This window comes from Schistocerca piceifrons, chromosome 3 (genome assembly GCF_021461385.2).
Source record: "Schistocerca piceifrons isolate TAMUIC-IGC-003096 chromosome 3, iqSchPice1.1, whole genome shotgun sequence".
Taxonomy (NCBI): domain Eukaryota; kingdom Metazoa; phylum Arthropoda; class Insecta; order Orthoptera; family Acrididae; genus Schistocerca; species Schistocerca piceifrons.
Window position 1 is genome coordinate 899160267 of NC_060140.1, and position 20291 is coordinate 899180557.

The following is a 20291-nucleotide window of genomic DNA, read 5'->3' on the forward strand; positions in this document are numbered from 1 at the left end:
GTAGGCGGGTGTCAGCAATATGTCTCGTGGTCTTATCGTGGCGTGTTTATCTCCTGCCGTTACGTCAGACGATAGAAATGCCACTTGCACGCTTAGAGTAGCAGATTGACGGTGACCAACTTTAAACAGAACTTGACTAATTTTCACACACATTTATTAAAATAGTAACAAGCATAAACCTTACGTAACTTGATTCTGGATGCTATTTACAATTGACAATCTGAAGATCCTTTGGTCTTGGTACGTTAATATTATTCTCACATATCTCTAATACTTGACGAAGTGTCTATTCATTTATCTTCATGGCTATGTACAGGAATATGGTAATCTTCTTAGGTGCAGACTGAAACTTGACTATAGACTGGTACAGACTAATGCAGACTGGTACAGACTGGTGCAGACAAATGCAGATTGACTAATCGGAGGTTTGTGCATTCGTTATAATACCTCGCGCGTTCAGGTATCACTGAGCGAGTGTGATCCGCGAGGAGAATAGGTTCTACGTTAGCAGCAATCTCATTGGCTGCGTTACGTATTAATATGCGGATCGGTGGAAGCTGAATTTGGTTCGTCTCTATGGCAGCGCCATCTCGTAGTGCGGAGATGGACGAGCACTGCGCCTGCGCTGTTGTGCTTAGCGGGGCGCGCTGTAGTGGGAAAGTTGTGTACGCGCTGACTACGCGGAACTATGTACACAACACTTCGCAATAGTTTGTGTACTACGGTTGCCTGATTGGAATCATCCACAAACTGGAAAGCAGTGCTGCAGCAGATATACTTCGTGGCGTTTCATCAAATTGTTGTATTTCTAAATTGTTTGACGCCAAATCTTCTACGTTAAACTCAGACGATGCTTTCATTTCTAAATGATCATTCGGGATACACGCGACGTTGCATAAGCAAAACATCTGGAGGTATCTTTCGAGTTCCTACCCTCATACCATTTCCCGAAATTTTATCACAAATAGTAACAAAAGCGACGTGTTGTTTTTATGCAATGCGATTCAGCTGTCCCTAGCGATGTCGTTTTATGCAACACCTAAGGTTACATCTGGCATTCAAAAACCGGGTGCGAGGTTTTCGTATTCTGTCGCTCGCTGAACGCCAACTATTAATTCCACAGGAAAAATGAACAGATCTTCTTTTGTAGGAAATATGACGTCGTTAAATTTTCTATTGGGATACGTTTTCGGTAGAAGCAGTAGTCTGCAAGTTATTCAAGAAAACCGTACAAAAGTGAGCTTGAAACACATCTTCACCCTCACAATCATCCCTCACTAGTTAGGATTTCTAGTATATTGTTCGTGACACTCCCTCTTGCCTCTGTAAAAAACATTCCGACTACAGGAACTGTTTCCTATGTTCGCCATTTTTTTCATCTCTGTTGACTGGGCTTTTACGCCACCAGCATAGTCGACTAATTCGTTAACATTAATTAAAACGTGCCCATAAGAATAATGAAAGAAACACGACTTTTGTAAACGTTCCGCTAAAACTAATTACGTTGAATATTATATCCAAACTTAACACTTACAAGCATACTAGTTTCATAGTCAGAAGGCGTGACGAAAACGACATCATTTTTCACTTTACTCCTTAAGACTGCTCGCAGATGATACTGTTTTCTATAAGAAAGTACCAACGCCAGAAGACAGTATTGATTTGCAGGAAAACATGCAGAAAATTGATTAAATGTGCAAGCTGTGGCAGTTGACCCTGAACGTAGATAAATGTAACACATTGCAGATACATAGGAAAAGCAGTCCAGTTCTGCAGAACTACACTACTGATGACAAATTTCTGGAAACAGAATCTGTGGTAAAATATCTGGGAGTATCTAATCAAAGCAACCTGTAGTGGAACGATTCGAATGTTCAAATGTGTGTGAAATCTTATGGGGCTTAACTGTTAAGATCATCAGTCCCTAAGTTTACACACTACGTAAACTAAATTATCCTAAGAACAAACACACACACCCATGCCCGAGGGAGGACTCGAACCTCCGCCGGGATCAGCTGCACAGTCCATGACTGCAGCGCCTTAGACCGCTCGACTAATCCCGCGCGGCTCTAGTGGAACGGCCACATATAATAAATAGTAGGAAAAGCTGTTGTCGGACTGAAATTCTTAGAAAAAATCTGAAGGAAATGTGTGGTGTCACCGCCAGAAACCACACTTGCTAGGTGGTAGCCTTTAAATCGGCCGCGGTCCTTTAGTATACGTCGGACCCGCGTGTCGCCACTATCAGTGATTGCAGACAGAGCGCCGCCACACGGCAGGTCTAGAGAGACTTCCTAGCACTCGCCCCAGTTGTACAACCGACTTTGCTAGCGATGGTTCACTCACAAACTACGCTCTCATTTGCCGAGACGATAGTTAGCATAGCCTTCAGCTACGTCATTTGCTACGACCTAGCAAGGCGCCAGTACCAGTTACTATTGATACTGTAATCATACCTCACGCCAGCCTGCGTGAGCTAAAACGCGTGCCTTTCGGCTTCCTCTAGTACCCGGTGTTGGCTCTCCTGCCAACCTACAACAAAATGTACGTCATTCACGAAGAAAGAGGCTTACAAGGCACTTGTTCGACCGATTCTTGAATATTATTCATCAATCTTGGATCGTTATGGGTAGTACTGACAGGAGAGATAGAGAAGATCAACGAAGAGCGGCGTGTTTCGTCACGGGATGCTTTAGTCTTGAGACAGCATTATAGGGATGTTTGCCGGCCGGTGTGGCCGAGCGGTTCTAGGCGCTACAGTCTGGAACCGCGAGACCGCTACGGTCGCAGGTTGGAATCCTGCCTCGGGCATGGATATGTGTAATGTCCTTAGGTTAGTTATGTTTAAGTATCTCTAAGTTCTAGGGGACTGATGACCTCAGAAGTTAAGTCCCATAGTGCTCAGAGCCACTTGTAACATGCTCCTACGTTCAGCAGGGGCATACAGGACAGCACCTGGAGGGGCGTTTCTTGTGGTAATGGGGATCTGTCCACTGGACATTAAAATCCGTGAGCAGGCCGCCTGGTATTGGGCGAAGAAGGAGAAAAGGGATAAAGTAAGAGAGATACTGGGGGTTTACGCTGGGGAAAAATGCAATTAAAAAGAGAGAGATCGAACTATGGCAGGAACAGTGGAATAATGAGGATACGCGGTGCAGAACCTAAGAGCTGTTACCGGACATAGAGGAACACGTACTTCATGCCTACGAGAGGAATGCTGCACTTTCTTACAGGACATGGACCCTATCCTACATATCTAAATCGGTTTGGGAAGCAGGCTACACCCGCGTGCGACTGTGGTGCTGTGCAAGGTACGCCAGAACATGTGGTGTATAGAGTGCCACCTCTTCGATGACGTAGCCAACGACTTCTGAATATCGACACATACCGTCTGCTAAGGCATGACAACACCTTCAGTGTCTTGAACAAATTGACAGACGACATTTCGAAAAAAGTCCTTCAGAACTTTCTAAGGGACAACCATTAATCAGTAAAAATTACACCAACTCAGACTCCGTGCACCTTTCCTGTTCCGCCGGACCGGGACTTGGCCAGCCGCTTCACGGCTGGAATCCGCCTTGCTCTGGACTAGGGGGGGGGGGGGGGGGGAGGGTGTACAATAACCGTATAGGACTACGCACCAATTATGACACTATGTAAAATTAGGTTAGACGTAGAAGATAGGATAAGGCTTTTAAGGACAGACCGCAGCGATACCAAGTTACTGGCCAGACCAGTTCCATGGGCATGCCCACTGGGATTAGCTCAGTGGGCCAGGCCAACATCCATTAGGTTTATAGAGCACTGGCACACCTGTAACGCTGCAGGTAGCATAAGTTTTGTCGTAGATTAAGTAGATTAGGAACCACATAGCGGTAAGATCATAACTAAGATTTACCTGTAGTGTAGAACAGAGAGCTGCATATTTGTGTATGAAAATAGGACCCACTAATGTAATCATGTAGTGGGTTAATATGTATAATGTAATGAGTTGAATAAAGAATTTTAAAAAAAAAAGTTCTCGGGGATTGATGACATCAGAAGTTAAGTCCCATAGTGCTCAGAGCCACTTGAACCATTTTTTATAGGGATGTTTAACAAACTCCATTGGCAGACGCTGTGCATCACAGAGGGGTTAGCTATTGAATTTTGTGGGGAGCACTTTCCGGGAAGAGTCGGACAACGTATTACTTCATACCACATCATCTCACGCGCCATTTGCGAGTTGAACAAAGTGTCGGGGGGGGGGGGGAGGGGCGGGGGGGGGGGGAGGGACAGTTAGTGTTACCCGAAGTACCCACCGCCACACACCGTTAGATAGTTTGCAGAGTTTGCTGAAGACTTAGGTGTAGATGTGTCGATGTCGCTGGATAGAGAGTTACAAATTAACAGAATCTTCCGTCGGTTCTTGGTAGAACAACATTATAATAAATGAAAAGCACCAGTTTGCTTTTGTTCTACAATATTACTCTTATTGCTAACCGGTTTTCGGCTTACAAGGCCATCTTTAGACATTTACTGAGTATTATCAGCAAAGAAGTTAAATGTTAGCAGTCAACATTGGAGGAGAAGTAACACATGTAGACTGAAGTAGAAACATACAGTAAGTAACATCTTTGCAATGAAATATTAAAAACTGAACAGTACATAAATAACAGTGGAGTTAACAGGAAAACCTTTAGCACAAAATAGGAATAGCATGCCTACATAAGTTTCTATTAATAAACAAAACTAATAAAATAGGATATAACTAGTACTAGACAAGGCTGCATCAAGAGGTATGAAACATGGAGAGTGATACACAACCAATTAAAAAAAGAAGAGACAGTTGTCAATGTAAATACAGAATACATAAGGAACTTAAGCAATATCAATAAGATGAACAGAAATTAATAAATGCAGGAAAATGGAGGTGTTTGAGGGAACCTACAGTTTGAGAGTGTGGTGGTACTGCATTTTAACATTAACATTATAATCAAAGTAGTGGCTGTGTACCAGTTTCCATTAAATAAATGAGAAAAGTAAAATATGAACAGTATTTGATGGGACAACCACAAGGGGAGTTAAGCATGGGCGGTAATACAAGTTAAAAGGAAACCCTTAACTATTGAAACCACAGTCTATGTGGAATACAAAGACAACGGCAACAAATAAAACAACTTAATGAATTTAGGAAAATGGGAATATGTAGGAAGAGAGAGTGTGGGAAATAATGAACAAAAAAGGTGATTATATGAAGTTTAGGAGAGGGGAAGTATTGAGTTGTGTCTGCCTTGTAAGCCGAAAACCGGTTAGCAATAAAAGTAATATTGTAGAACAAAAGCAAACTGGTGCTTTTTATTTATTATAGAGTTACCAATTGTTGATGTCCACTTTTTAGAACTGCGCAATTCCTCAGCCTTTCACACTGGTTCTCGCAGGTTACCGCGCTCGCCCGCTCGCTCCTCTGGAACTGTTGCTGTTGACGCGCTGTACGCTCGCGAGTCGTGCTCCGAGGTCCCACGGCGCCTGATAGCCACCTCGCGTGCAGCAAGGCCGGCGAAAAGGCCAGCCGGCGCTGCCACCACGCCTGCACCAACTAATTTCGCCGCTGCTAATTGAGCAGAGACCCTGCGCTTTGCGTTGGCGTGTCCTGGCACTACTTATCACTAGCCTGTGGGCTGGTGCGATACTATCGCCAAACCGCTAAACTGGCGGCCCGTCCGCGTCACACTACGGCTTCGTTAGTGTGCGAATGAAGCGCCGACACCTGTTTTAGTTTACTCCGCTCGGACCACCGTGTAATTGGCGAAACTGGTAGTTTATTCAAAAGGTTGCGCGTCCCTTTGCACAGGCGAGAGTATACGTAGCTTAATCTCGGCAGCTGCTCCTTTTACTAGCTAGTCAAATGGTAACTCACTATTGTACTCTGTCAGTGCAGATGAAATAGGTTACCTTTGCTGATATCAGCTCATGCGATGTGCTTGTTCCACGTTGCTTGCCAGTTATGATGTGACCCTTCTTCTCTATTGCTTGTTTTAATGATTGATGAGCGTGAGTCTGGTGGTAATAGACCAACTACTTTCAAATTTAGGGAGTTACAAGGCAGATTACACGGATGAAGAGTCTGACACAGAAGTGAATACAATGAAGCAAACAAAAAATGGTTCAAATGGCTCTGAGCACTATGGGACGTAACTTCTGAGGTCATCAGTCCCCTAGAACTTAGAACTAGTTAAACCTAACTAACCTAAGGACATCACACACATCCATGCCCGAGGCAGGATTCGAACCTGCGACCGTAGCGGTCGCGCGGTTCCAGACTGTAGCGCCTAGAACCGCTGGGCCACCTCGGCCGGCTGAAGCAAACAAATCCATTGTTAAGTTCATATTCTCAGTTAAAATAGGGGAATTAAATGATTTTTCGGTATATTACACTGTCATTTGGCCTGTATAAAAGATAAATTGTATAAAATCAACAGTATGGGAATTGTGAGTAGGCCCTGATGCGAAGCACTTTTATGTTATTTGTTTATTCCCCAAACTAGTTTCAGTGACAAATATCACCATCATCAGTGGGTTCTTTAAATCTAAACCCGCAGAAAATAGCATAGTTATGAAACACAGTAATACATTATTATATTTGTACTGTTTGTTTTTTAAATATTGTTTTCTCTTAATACTTTCATACTATCATATTTATTATACGTTACAGTATGGTTTTAAGAGTGTTGTCGCTGTTTGCGGCTATTTTCTGTGGTTTTCTGTTGCCGTTTTTCTCTGCAGATGACCACCCTTCGCCAAGCGATCAAATCCAAACGATCAGAGAATCTCACCCATGGGGTCATTCTGCTCCACGACAATGCAAAGCCTTATACGGCCAACACAGTTGCGGCACTCCTGCAGAAATTCAAATGGGAGGTTCCCGGCCGCCCTTCATACAGTCCAGACCTCTCTCCCTGTGATTAGGCCATTTTTGGTCCCCTCAAAAAGGCTCTGAGGGGCAAACGATTCACCTCGCACGATGACGTTCAGCTGTACTTGCGGAACTGGTTAACAACGAAGTCCCGGGAATTTCATGAGACACCCATTCACCGCCTTGTGTCACAGTGGGGCAAGTGTCTCAACAGCCAGGATCAATACTTCTAACGTACAGGTATTGGTTTCTGTAATTATGCCTCCAGCTCGTTTCTTTTTGAACGCCCCTTACACACACATCAAAAAAAAGTTTTGCATCACCTCGGTTCCGGGAATTCCGGAACCTGTACAAAAAATTGGGAAAGAGAGCAACAACAAACATCATTTGCGCCCTTTTTATTGCTCATGAAAACCACACATGGCATGTTGTACCGCCATACAGCGAAACCTTCAGAGGTGGTGGTCCAGATTGCAACACACACCGGTACCTCTAATACCCAGCAGCACGCCCTCTTGCAATGATGCATATCTGTATTCGCCATGGTATACTATCCACAAGTTCATCAAGGCACTGTTGGTCCAGATTGTCCCACTCCTCAACGGCGATTCGGCGCAGATCCCTCAGAGTGGATGTTGGGTCGCGTCGTCCATTAACAGCCCTTTTCAATCTGTCCCACAGTTAATGTCTGGATAACATGCTGGCCATTCTAATCGAGCGATTTTGTTATCCTGAATGTAGTCATTCACAAGATGTGCACGATGGGGGCGCGACTTGTCGTCCACGAAGACGAATGCCTCGCCAATATGCTGCCCATATGGTTCCACTATCGGTCGGAGAATGGCATTCATGTATCGTACAGCCGTTACAGCGCCTTCCACGACCACCAGCGGCGTACGTCGGTCCCACATTATGCCACCCCAAAACAGCAGGGAACCTCCACCTTGCTGCAATCGCTGGACAGTGTGTCTAAGGCTTTCACTCTGACAAGGTTGCCTCCAAACACGTCTCCGGCGATTGTCTGGTTGAAGGCATATGCGACACTCATCGGTGAAGATCACGTAACACCAATTCTGAGCGTCGGCCGTTGTGGCCGAGCGGTTCCAGGCGCTTCAGTTCGGATCCGCATAGCTACTACGGTCGCAGGTTCGAATCCTGACTCGAGCATGGATGTGTGTGATGTCCTTAGGTTAGTTAGGCTTAAGTAGTTCTAAGTCTAAGGGACTGATGACCTCAGACGTTGTCCCATAGTGCTCAGAGCCATCTGAGCCAATCCTGAGAAGTCCATTCGGCATGTTCTTGGGGCCATGTGTACCGCGCTGCATGCAAAGGTGGACCTCGCCATGGACGTCGGGCAGCCTATTGTGCACAGTTTGAGTCCTAAAACGACGTCCTATGACTGCACGAAAAGCATTAATGAACATCATGACGTTGCTGTCAGGGTTCCTCCGAGCCATAATCCGTAGGTAGCGGTCATCCACTGCAGTAGTACCCCTTGGGCGGCCTGAGCGAGGCATGCCATCGACAACTCCTGTCTCTCTATATCTCCTTCATGTCCGAACAACGTCGCTTATGTTCACTCCGAGACGCCTGGTCACTTTCCTTGTTGAGAGCCCTTCCTGGCACAAAGTAACAATGCGGACGCGATCGAATTGCGGTATTGATCGTCTTGGCATGGTTGAACTACAGACAACACGAGCCGGGTACCTCCTTCCTTGTGGAATGACTGGAACTGATCTGCTGTCTGACCCCCTCCGTCTAATAGGCGCTTTCCATGCATGGTTGTTTACATCTTTGGACGGGTTTAGTGACATCTCTGAACAATCAAAGGGACTGTGTCTGTGAAACAATATCCACAGTCAACGTCTATCTTCATGAGTTCTGGGAACCGGGGTGATGCAAAACTTTTTTTAATGTGTGTATACTCCACGAAGCCTAGTCAAATTATTTAATCTTCGTAAGTAGTAAGAGAATAAATGCTACTCAATTTAGGTAGACTAGTAAATTTTCGGACAGTCATCTTAGTACATCATTTGAAGAGGAACGGATTTTTGTGCCTATATATTTAATTTAGTCTCCAAAATGTATTAATTTGCCCTGTTTGCCTCTCTACAGATTTAAAAGTAAATTAGTGGTGTTATGACTCCCTTGAACCCCATCCCCTACCTTCCATAACTGTCACTGTCTACCAGTCAGTTATTCCTACTCTCCGCAAGCCATTTTCCTGCGTGTGGAGGAGGCTTTCTGGAACCATTTTCATTATTCCCCTCCCTCTCTACTTCCCTATCCCATTTCCAAATGGTTCGTGGGAAAAACAGACTGGCGGAAAACCTCAATATGAGCTCTAATTTCCGTGCTTTTAGTGTCATATTTTGCGAGACGTGTGTTGGAGGAAATAATATGCTGCCCTACTTCACTTGGTACGCTACTCTGAATTTTAACGTTAAACCTTTTTTTATGCAAGTACATAGCATGTCTTACAGCGGGTGGCACAGGTGAATCTCCTTATTTGTCTCGTGCTTACTGAGCAATCTTGCAACGAAACCCCCGCTCTTCGTTTTAGGTTCCCCATCTCACCCATTAATCCATTTTGGTAAATTGCTTGAACAACGAGCAGCATTCAAGAATAATTGACCGAACGAGTGTTTTGTTAGCTAGTTCTTACATTTCCTTAGGACTCTACCTGTGGATCACAGCCTGGCATCTCCTTTTCGTTCAACTAGTTTTTGTGTCATAATTCCACTTTAGGTCAATCTTGCGGCTAACGCTTTTGTTTGTCGCGGTTTATCCAAGAATCGATCCTCTGCATATCTTCCTGCCTTTCACTACGGTCTTCTGGTGTTGCGAGCTTCCTATAGGCAACAGGGTCGTTCGTGAGCAGCATAACGTATCTTCCGACAGTATCCATTAAATCATCGTTTGTAACGGTGCTGTAAGCCTCCGTTGCGGCTACACCGTAATGGTTCATCGTGTTAATGATATGTTACGTTCAGTCTCCAAGGAAGTCTTGGAGCCATCTCTGACGATGTGTCCCATGTTCGTTACATAACATCGCATTCTCTTTCCGCATAGTAACATGTTCAACGCTTCTTCAAATTTTCTAACAAAGACATGACAGCGTTTGTCTCTGAGTAAATTCCCGATTTTTATCAAAGGCGATAAAACACACAAATATTACATATCTTATGCAGTACCAATATTTTTAATCGAGCCTCTTAAGATGTCTTGACGCAGATATTAGCTCGACAATACTTCGTAAGTATTCATATGACACAGCTTCAGTGGAAGTACTAAATAAAAAGTGACATCTGTCCAATGCAAAAGTGAAGGAAAACACATTTAGGTAATTAACTCGAAGTATCTGTGTTTTGCATAAACAGGATAAACATCTTCCTGCAGTGAAACTGGGAACGTGCATAATGTACATACTGTTGAACATCTAAAACCATTCATAAAGCGCGCATGTATGGCTGTTGTAAAGATACACGTATTACCATCTCCACAAAATTCTAATAAACCAAATTCCATTTGTTTGCGTAGGCTATATATCTAAGTAACGAGAGCATCAATCTTAATGTAGAAACCCGGGGGCTATTAGCTGTTTGCGCACTTACATTACCCAGCAGCAGCAATAAGAGTTAACAGGAAATTACACGCTGAAATACGTGGTGTTGTACTGTGCTACCACTTTTTAGTCATCAGTCTTCTGGCTGGTTTGATTCGGCCAGCCATGAGTTTCTCAACTGTGCCAACCTCATAATCTCAGAGCAGCACTTATAACCTACGTCCTCAATTATCTGTTGGGTGTATTCCAAGCTCTGTCTTCCTCTACAGTTTTTACCCTCTGCAGTAGCCTCTAGTATCATGGAAGTTATACCCCGATGTCGTCACAGATGTCCTATAGTCCTCTCCCTTCATCTTTTCAGAGTTTCCCGTATATTCCTTTCCTTACTAAGATTGCGCTGAACCTTGCCAGCCGCGTGGAGTGGCCGTGCGGTTTGAGGCGCCACGTCACGGATTGCGCGGCCCCTCCCGCCGGAGGTGCGAGTCCTCCCTCGGGCATGGGTGTGTGTATCATTCTTAGAATAAGTTAGTTTAAGTAGTGTGTAAGTCTAGGAACCGATGACCTTGGCAGTTTGGTCTCTCAGGAACCCACACACATTTGAACATTTTGAACCTTCTCAATCTTTATCTTGTCATTCCACCTTATTTTCATCATTCTCCTGTAGCGTCACATCTCAGATGCTTCGATTCTATTCTGTTCCGGTTTTCCTAAATTGCATGTTTCACTACCATACAGTGCTATTCTCTGTGGTATCGATAGCTACAATGCCACAACGTAGGTGCGCTCTGCTAGTTTGGCACTACGACACCGACACCGATGACAGCGCCCTCTAACCGCTCCGGATTCAGCCCATCTGAGCCGAGCAGACGACCAAGCAACATTGTTTCTATTTCATAGTGGGCTAGCCACTACAGACTTGGTCTGTGTGACTTCTGTGAGCTTGAGACACCCGGCTTCGCACCTACGTGCTCCTCAGTGCTAAGTTTACATATTCATTTTCTTGCTAAAGTAAAGGTGATTTAAATTCACACTGCAGTACCGAGAGTTCTACCACACCTGCTCCTCCTAGCTTCCTACATTCGGCCTACCCTTCAGTTTACAGGAGCAGACACACGCGCCGCCTTCCAGGCGGGATACAAATTACTCCAAACGTACTTTCTCAGGAATTTCTTCCTCAAATTAAAGGCTATGTTTGATATTAGTAGACTCTTTTGGCCAGGAATGCCCTTTTTTCCAGTGATAGTCTACTTTTCCGTCCATCAGGGGCTATTTTGCTGCCTAGGCAGTGAATTTCTTAATTTTGTCTAATTTGTGATCCCCAATTCTAATGTTAAATTTTTCGCTGTTTTCATTTCTACTGCTTCTCATTACTTTCATCCTTCTTCGATTTACTTTCAATTCACATTCTGTACTCATTAGGCTGTTCATTCCATTCAGCATATCCTGTAGTTCTTCTTCACTTTCACTCATGACAGCAATGTCATCAGTGAATCTTATCGCTAAATCCTTTCATCTTGAATTTTAATCCCACTTTTGAACCTGTCTTTTATTTCCGTCATTGCTTGTTCGACGCATAAACTGAACACCTGGAGCGAAAGACTACATCCCTGTCTTCTGGAACTTAGATCTTGGCCTTCCAGTCCCATTCCTCCCATTGGGTCTTGTACCTTTTTTGTTTTACCCGTCTTGCTCTACTGCTTACCCCTATTTTTCTCGGACTTTCGAATATCTTGCACCATTTCACATTGTCGAACGCTCTTTCTGGGTCTACAATTCCTATGAATGGTTCTTGTCTCCACTATCAACCGAAATTTCAGAACGTCCTCTCTTGTACCTTTACCCTCATAAGGCCAAACTCTTCGTTACCTAACAGATCCTCAATTTTCTTTTCCTCTATATATTATTCTTATCAATAAATTGGATGCATGAACTCTTAAGCTGATTGTGCGACAAACTTGTCAGTTCCTGCAATCTTTGGAATTGTGTGGATGATGTTTTCGAAAAAGTATGATGATTTATCGCCAATCTAAACTCCAACAAGAATAGTAGTTTTGTTGCCACTCCCCCCCACCCCAATAGAGGCCTTCAGTAAAATCTTTCCACCTATCCGCTCTCTCCACTGCATTTAGCACTGGAATTCCCATTGCGTACATTACGTAATCGCCCTTACTTCTTTTAATTTCACCAAAGATCGTTTTGACTTCTCTATATGCTGCGTCGGTCCTTCCGAGAATGATTACTTTTTTTGATTTCTTTACGTTTTTCATGCTGCCACTTCGCTTTAGCTTCCCTGCACTTCTTATTTACACTACTGGCCATTAACGTTGCTACACCAAGAAGAAAATCAGATGATAAACGGGTATTCATTGGCCAAATATGCTATACTAGAACTGACATGTGATTACATTTTCACGCAATTTGGGTGCGTAGATCCTGAGAAATCAGTACCCAGAACAACCACCTCTGGCCGTAATAACGGCCTTGATACGCCTGGACATTGAGTCAAACAGAGCTTGGATGGCGTGTACAGGTACTCCTGCCCATGCAGCTTCAACACGATACCACAGTTCATCAAGAGTAGTGACTGGCGTATTGTGACGAGCCAGTTGCTCGGCCACCATTGACCAGACGTTTTCAATTGGTGAGAGATCTGGAGAATGTGCTGGCCAGGACAGCGGTCGAACATTTTCTGTATCCAGAAAGGCCCGTACAGGACCTGCAACATGCGGTCGTGCATTACCCTGCTGAAAAGAAGGGTTTCGCAGGGATCGAATGAAGGGTAGAGCCACGGGTCTTAAACATCTGAAATGTAACGTCCACTTTTCATACCCCCCCCCCCCCCCCCCCCATGAACCATGGACCTTGTTGGTGGGGAGGCTTGCGTGCCTCAGCGATACAGATGGCCGTACCGTAGGTGCAACCACAACGGAGGGGTATCTGTTGAGAGGCCAGACAAACGTGCCTTCAGTGTGAGCAAGAGGTGACCGAGACGTGTAACCCATAGCACCCCATACCATCACGCCAGGTGATACGCCAGTATGGCGATGACGAATACACGCTTCCAATGTGCGTTCACCGCTATGTCGCCAAACACAGATACGACCATCACGATGCTGTAAACAGAACCTAGATTCATCCCAAAAAATGACGTTTCGCTATTCGTGCACCCAGGTTCGTCATTGAGTACACCATCGGAGGCGCTCCTGTCTATGATGCAGCGTCAAGGGTAACCGCAGCCATGGTCTCCGAGCTGATAGTCCATGCTGCTGCAAACGTCGTCGAACTGTTCGTGCAAATGGTTGTTGTCTTGCAAATGCCCCATCTGTTGACTCAGGGATCGAGACGAGGCTGCTCGATCCGTTACAGCCGTGCGGATAAGATGCCTGTCATCTCGACTGCTAATGATACGGGGCCGTTGGGATCCAGCACGGCGTTCCGTATTACCCTCCTGAATCCACCGATTCCATATTCTTCTAACAGTCATTGGATCTCGACCAACGCGAGCAGCAATGTCGCGATACGATAAACCGCAATCGCGATAGGCCACAATCCGACCTTTATCAAAGTCGGAAACGTGGTGGTGCGCATTTCTCCTCCTTACACGAGGCATCACAACAACGTTCCACCAGGCAACGCCGGTCAACTGCTGTTTGTGTATGAGAAATCGGGTGGAAACTCTCCTCATGTCAGCACGCTGTATGTGTCGCCACCGGCTCCAACCTTGTGTGAATGCTCTGAAGAGCTAATCATTTGCATATCACAGCATCTTCTTGCTGTCGGTGAACTTTCGTGTAGCACGTCATCTTCGTGGTGTAGCAATTTTAATGGCCAGTAGTGTATTTCATGCCTAAGTGACCTGTATTTCTGCACTCCTGAATTTCCCTGCAAATTTTTCTATGATTGCTCTGTTTAGAGATGTTCATTTCTCTTCTACTGACCTGCCTACTGAGATACTCATTATAGCAGTAGCTACAGCCTTAGAGAACTTCAAGCGTGTACCTCCATTCCTTAGTATTTCCGTATCCCACTCCCTTACGCATTGATTCTCCCTGACTAGTCCCTTAAACGTCAGCCTGCTTTTCATCATTACTAAATTGTGATCTAAGTCCATTCTGCTCCAGGGTACGCCTTACAATCCAATATCTGATTTCGAAATGTTTGCCTGATCAATATGTGATGTTATTAGAATTTCCCCGTGTCTCCCGGCGCTTTCCAAGTGTACCTCCTCCTCCTCCTTGGAATTTTCGAACACAGTATTCGCTATTAATAGCTGAATTTTTTAACAAGATGGCAATGTACGTCAGTTAGGGGAAGTGTCGATGGACAAAGAACGGGCTACTGACTCACCATTTCTCGAGTCATCTTTGTGGAGTCGTGAAGACTACTTGTCGCTGAGCAGACACGCATTCAGCCTCTAATTTACTGTAAACAGTGTAAGGAGGAATTGTCAGTATTCAGGGGCCTGACAGGAACGAGCATTCGCAGTGAAAAGAAAAATGTAGGAACATTGGCTCTACAGTGCATCCATTAAGAGCCATGAGCACTTCTTCATCTTCGATCGTGTGTGACACATCTCTTTTACTGAACAGGTGTTCGTAGCTCTTATTGTATGCATTTTAGGGACCTTGTTTATGAGACGATATTTTTCTTGTTTTGGTCCATACTACCTCCTCGAAAAATATGCAAAACGAAGACCTTTCAGTAGAAGAGATTTGTTTCACAATATGGAAGATGAAGAAGTGCTCATAACTCTTAAGATACGCATTTCAGAGCATATGTTTACTGGACATGTTTTTCTTCGAAAAATCGTTCTTTTCATACCCCTCAACACTGACTATCCCTCCAGGAACACTCTGCATAGAGTGCAATTGCTGAGTCGCCGATGATATCACAGCAGTACACCGTCATCATGGAGTGTCTTAGCTAAATTTCTACAGGTATTTCCTCGCCAGCCAATGGTATGATGAAATGGACATCGCAACTTGGCTTGGGTCGTTGGTTAGCTAGCGAGAATAAGGAAGCAGCTGATTAATTGCAATACGAGCTGTTGGATAGTAACTTAATACAGCAGTTAACATTAAATGGCATCTACAGGAGAGGCACAAAACTGCTCACTGATGTGACTACAAATCTTAAATGTTTTTGTCACTAGTGCTGGGCATACAGTGAATACGCTCGCAGGACGTTAGCATGCGAAGTCAAGTTTAGTTTTGTAAAGCCAAGCTCTCTCGACTGTGCTGTTTTATTTGAGTAATTATTGGATTAGCTACTGCACTTGGTTTTACGTGTTTCCTTCAGTAAGTACTGAGTGTATACCGACTGCGCGTTCCATGTATCAAAGTCTGTTCATATTTCACTATCATGAAAGTAGAAGCTGGTACCAGATTAATTAACATATTCAGTATTCGACAAATGCAGTTTATATCAATAATAAGCAGTTTTATGTGCTGAAGTGCTATGAGCTGTGAAAGAGACAACAAAACTGACTCCGAAAGGCAATAAGTTGAATTCATCATTATGCAGTAGACGCACTGTGGTGATGTAATTCCAGTGAAAATAGTTTCTTTCGATACATGCGACGATGTTAAAATGTTAACTACGCAAAGTTTACATTTCAGTGACACATTAACTCTTGTTTCTCGCGTTAATTACTGTAAAGTGAACTGGTTAAAACCGCCATTTGTAAAGTGAAGTGTTGCCCACACAAATACTCAAATGACCAGCCACCGCACTGCACGCTGCATCCTTTGTGCAGTGCAGTTCAGCCATATATATTTACTTACTGCGTATTTTTTGTCTAATCGTTCTATATTATTGTGTGTGCTACGTGTTAAAATCATTTGTTAATGTTTATGCTGATTGTCCGAATTGCTTTATTAATTTGTCCCATTTGTAGGTTTATTCTCAGTCCTCAACCATCTTGCAGTTAGAATGAAACTGTGATTACAGCTAGCTACCTACACACTCATCAGAACGTAATGACAACGTATTATTTTAAGTCCAGCAGCTCACATAATATTATCGTTAGGTATATAGCGCAAAACATTATCGAGCAGCTACTACAGGTTATCGTTAGTGTTTCAATACGATGAGTCACGCTTGAATGAATGTCATTCCTAACAAGGAAAGGACAAGTTAACTGAAACGAAGTGGTAGTATCACAGTGTGTGTGTGTGTGTGTGTGTATGTGTGATACAGTGAAATAACAGTACGTATCGTTACTGTTACAGATTGGAGCACTCGCCAATGCAGACGAACTAAGCAGTCAGCTTTGCCTGTGATACAGCCAGAACAACACGGTAAGCTTCCAATGTAAGCTTTTTCTTCACATTCGGCTATCTGAAGGTCCACAGGTGACACTTCTGATTACAATTAACTCCTGTAGTTTAGTAGCGACTGCTTGAGTTAGGCTGTAACACATCATATTGTCGTAGCCAGTTTTGCGACTGAAGTCACAAAAATATCATAATATGAAACTAGTTAAATGTATGTGAGTATTTCAAGACATATATCCTCGGTTGTCTTACTGAGATTGCCCTGAAGGGGATATGCATCACTACGAAAGAGATATTGTTTGTAAACCTTAAGGTGCATTTTAATTGCTATTTATTTACCGCCAGGAAATATTCACCTCGTTACTTGGTGTAACACTATGCAGTACGCTTTTACTTTCCATTATTTCGATTTCAACAGAGTCTCCAGCTACTCCAAATTGCCTGAATGTTACCATTATATCACGATGGATGCCATTGGATGAATGCACAGAAATAGAAACAAAACAAATTGAAGTTTCCTTCAACCAACGGAAGTCAGTGTTGCAAACTACCTAATACTTTTATTATGCAGATCCCACCTAAATAACGTGGAGGTGATCCTATGTATTTGCTGAAATCGGTTGTTTCAATAAAATTTCCAGCGTAGCTGCGTAATGAAATATTTAGAAATTCCTGAAGTTCGTTGCTGTTAGTTCACGATTCGACGTGAGAAAGAAAGGTACAGTGTCTGGTTAACTTTTCGCCAGAAGCAGTGTCATGGTGACACATACGCTGGATAAGAAATGGCTGGCCCCGGTATGGGGTGGTGAATGCTATTGAACGGTCTCAGAGTACACACATGCCTGATAAATTGACGGTGAGAGAGAGAGAGAGAGAGAGAGAGAGAGAGAGAAAGAGAAAGCTCTGGTAATGTGGTATTAGTCATCGTGGTGACACTAGACCACAGAATGAGCATGTCACTTCATCTGATTGCTGTCAGATCGTAGATACCTGAATCACGAGACATTCCATATCCGACATCCTGTGAACACTCGGTTTCACATGCTCCACTGTGCTTTGTACTCACTCCGACTGAGAAAAAACTGCCACCGCCAAAATTAGCAGGCAAGGACGGTTGATGATAGGGGTCCTGTATGTCGTATGAATGTTACAGTAACAACAAATTTAGGCTTACGATAAGGTTGCATTACGACTCTGATATTTTTTAATATTTGTGTTCATTCTATGTTGAGACAACTGCTAAAGAAACTAGAGTCTTAGGCCCATGACTTAACCAACGAAGTTATCTGATGACAACAATCTTTATTGATGATCATCTTGCAACCGACAGCAAGGACACTGTTCCATCCTTTCAAAGCACAGGACCCAGACCCACGCAAAACTGTAATAAACGACCAGAAAACAGAGAAAGTGACTGACTTCACCTGCTTGGTAAATAGCACCTCCTTCACAAACGAAAAAGCCGGCCGGAGTAGCCGAGCGATTCTAGGCGCTACAGTCTGGAACCGCGCGACAGCTACGGTCGCAGGTTCGAATCCTGTCTCGGACATGGATGTGTGTGATGTCCTTAGGTTTAAGTAGTTCTAAGTTCTAGGGGACTGATGACCTCAGAAGTTAAGTCCCATAGTGCTCAGAGCCATTTGAATCATTTTGAACAAACGAAAAAGATATACAGAAAAAGTTTCAATTATATTAATGGGACCATATATAGGATCCTGAATGAAAAGGCGAGGAAAGAGAGCTTACTTAAGTTCTACAAAACAATGGCAATACTATCGATATGTATTTCTGCAGGCTTTCGTGGGCGTTGTCACTGAAGTTGAAATCTTCTGGGTTATAAAGACGCGTCATATTTCCTCTAAAATGATCGACGTTTCGACCCCCCTGCTGGGATCTTCCTCATGATCTTCCGGTGTCCACAGCTGCTAGAACACTGTCAGACGAGTGTCGCGTCCTCTTACAAAGGGGAGCTTTCCCGCGTTCGTGCTGGAGAAGTCGTAGTATTGGTTAAAATTCTTATGGCTACTGTTGCTGGGCCATAGTCATAGGCTAATATTCCCGCACTGATGCAGAAGAATGGGCGTTGTTGGCTAAACCCATGTGGATACTATTGGTGGCCCGTTGCCACTGGATAGAAAGGCACTATTCCACACTTGTGCTGGAGAAGGGTTATTGGTTGAAATTCCTCCTACTGCTATTGGTTGGCCGTCATCATTGGCTAGATTCGAAACGGACAGAGCAAGAGTGGAGGAATGTTTACCCAAAATATTATTGTCCGCCGAGGTGACTTGCAGCAGGTTGTTTATGTCACTCACGCACCGCGGCGGCATGTTCGCTTCCTTGATGGCAGGAAGCCACGATGCCGGAAGCCTATAGCCGTCCTCTCTACTGAAATTACATGCATTCTAGGAAGTTTCAACCGCTTCTCTGACCCTTCTTCCATAAATGTTTGTTTTCTTAGCCAGCACACTACGTTATTAAAATCATCATTTCTCATGATGCTCCGCTACTGCCGATTTTGCACTCTGTTTTAGCCGCATGTGCCGTTTGTGTTCCTTAATGCGTTCTGTAACACTTCTTCCCGTTTCGCATAAATACACTTTGCCGCAGCCACATGTCACTTGATAGGCGCCTGCATTGTGGAGGCAATTGTGTGGCATCTACTTTCCGTCGAAAGAAATCTTTTATTTTGTTTTGACCAAAGGAAGATGTCTGAATATCATTTTTCTTTAGAAGTTTGCTTATGCGGTCTGTGGCCCCAGAAACGAACGGTAACCTAACGGAGTGAGAAGGCGGTTCCTCGTCATTCTTACTAGCGCTATTAATATTCCGCCAAAAAGCCCTGTCGATTGAATAACTATCATCGCCATTTGCCTTCAATGTCCTCTTTAAAAAATTCAACTCCGAATCCAAGTTGTCGTCATGGCTGATACGGAAGGCACTTGAAAAAAGAGTGTTTCTTGCTTCTGGGCTGAGTGGTGGTGCGAAGTGACATCTAAATACCTGTTAGTGTTAGTCGGCTTTCTGTACACTCTGTCACCTATTGTGTTATCAGGTCATCTGTATACAAATAGTATCCACAGGAGTTTAGCCAACAACGCCCCTTCTTCTGCATCAGTGCGGGAATATTAGCCTATGACTATGACCGAGCAATGGTAGCCATAAGAATTTTAACTAATACTACCACTTCTCCAGCACGACTGCTGGAAAACTCCCATTTATAAGAGGACGCGACACTCGTCTCTGACATTGTTCCAGCAGCAGTGGACACCAGTGGATCCTAAGGAAGATTTTAGCAGAGGGGTGGAAACGTCGATCATTTTAGAGGAAATATGACTCGGCCTAATAACCCAGAAGACTTTAACTTCAATACTATCGATAGTTTATGAGAGCCGGCCTGTGTGACCGTGCGGTTCTAGGCGCTTCAGTCTGGAACCGTGTAACCGCTACGGTCGCAGGTTCGAATCCTGCCTCGGCCATGGATGTGTGTGACGTCCTTAGGTTAGTTAGGTTTACGTAGTTCTAAATTCTAGGGGACTGATGACCACAGATGCTA

At 44.1% G+C, this 20291-nt stretch overlaps 1 long non-coding RNA gene across 1 annotated transcript in view; it reads left to right on the plus strand.

Annotated features, from left to right (window-relative positions):
• Window positions 1–20291, plus strand: part of LOC124790092 — a 518638-nt gene that overhangs the window by 328426 nt on the left and 169921 nt on the right. The window contains exon 3 of the long non-coding RNA XR_007016218.1: window positions 16691–16759. This is a non-coding gene — a long non-coding RNA (uncharacterized LOC124790092). The remainder of the gene's footprint in view (window positions 1–16690; window positions 16760–20291) is intronic.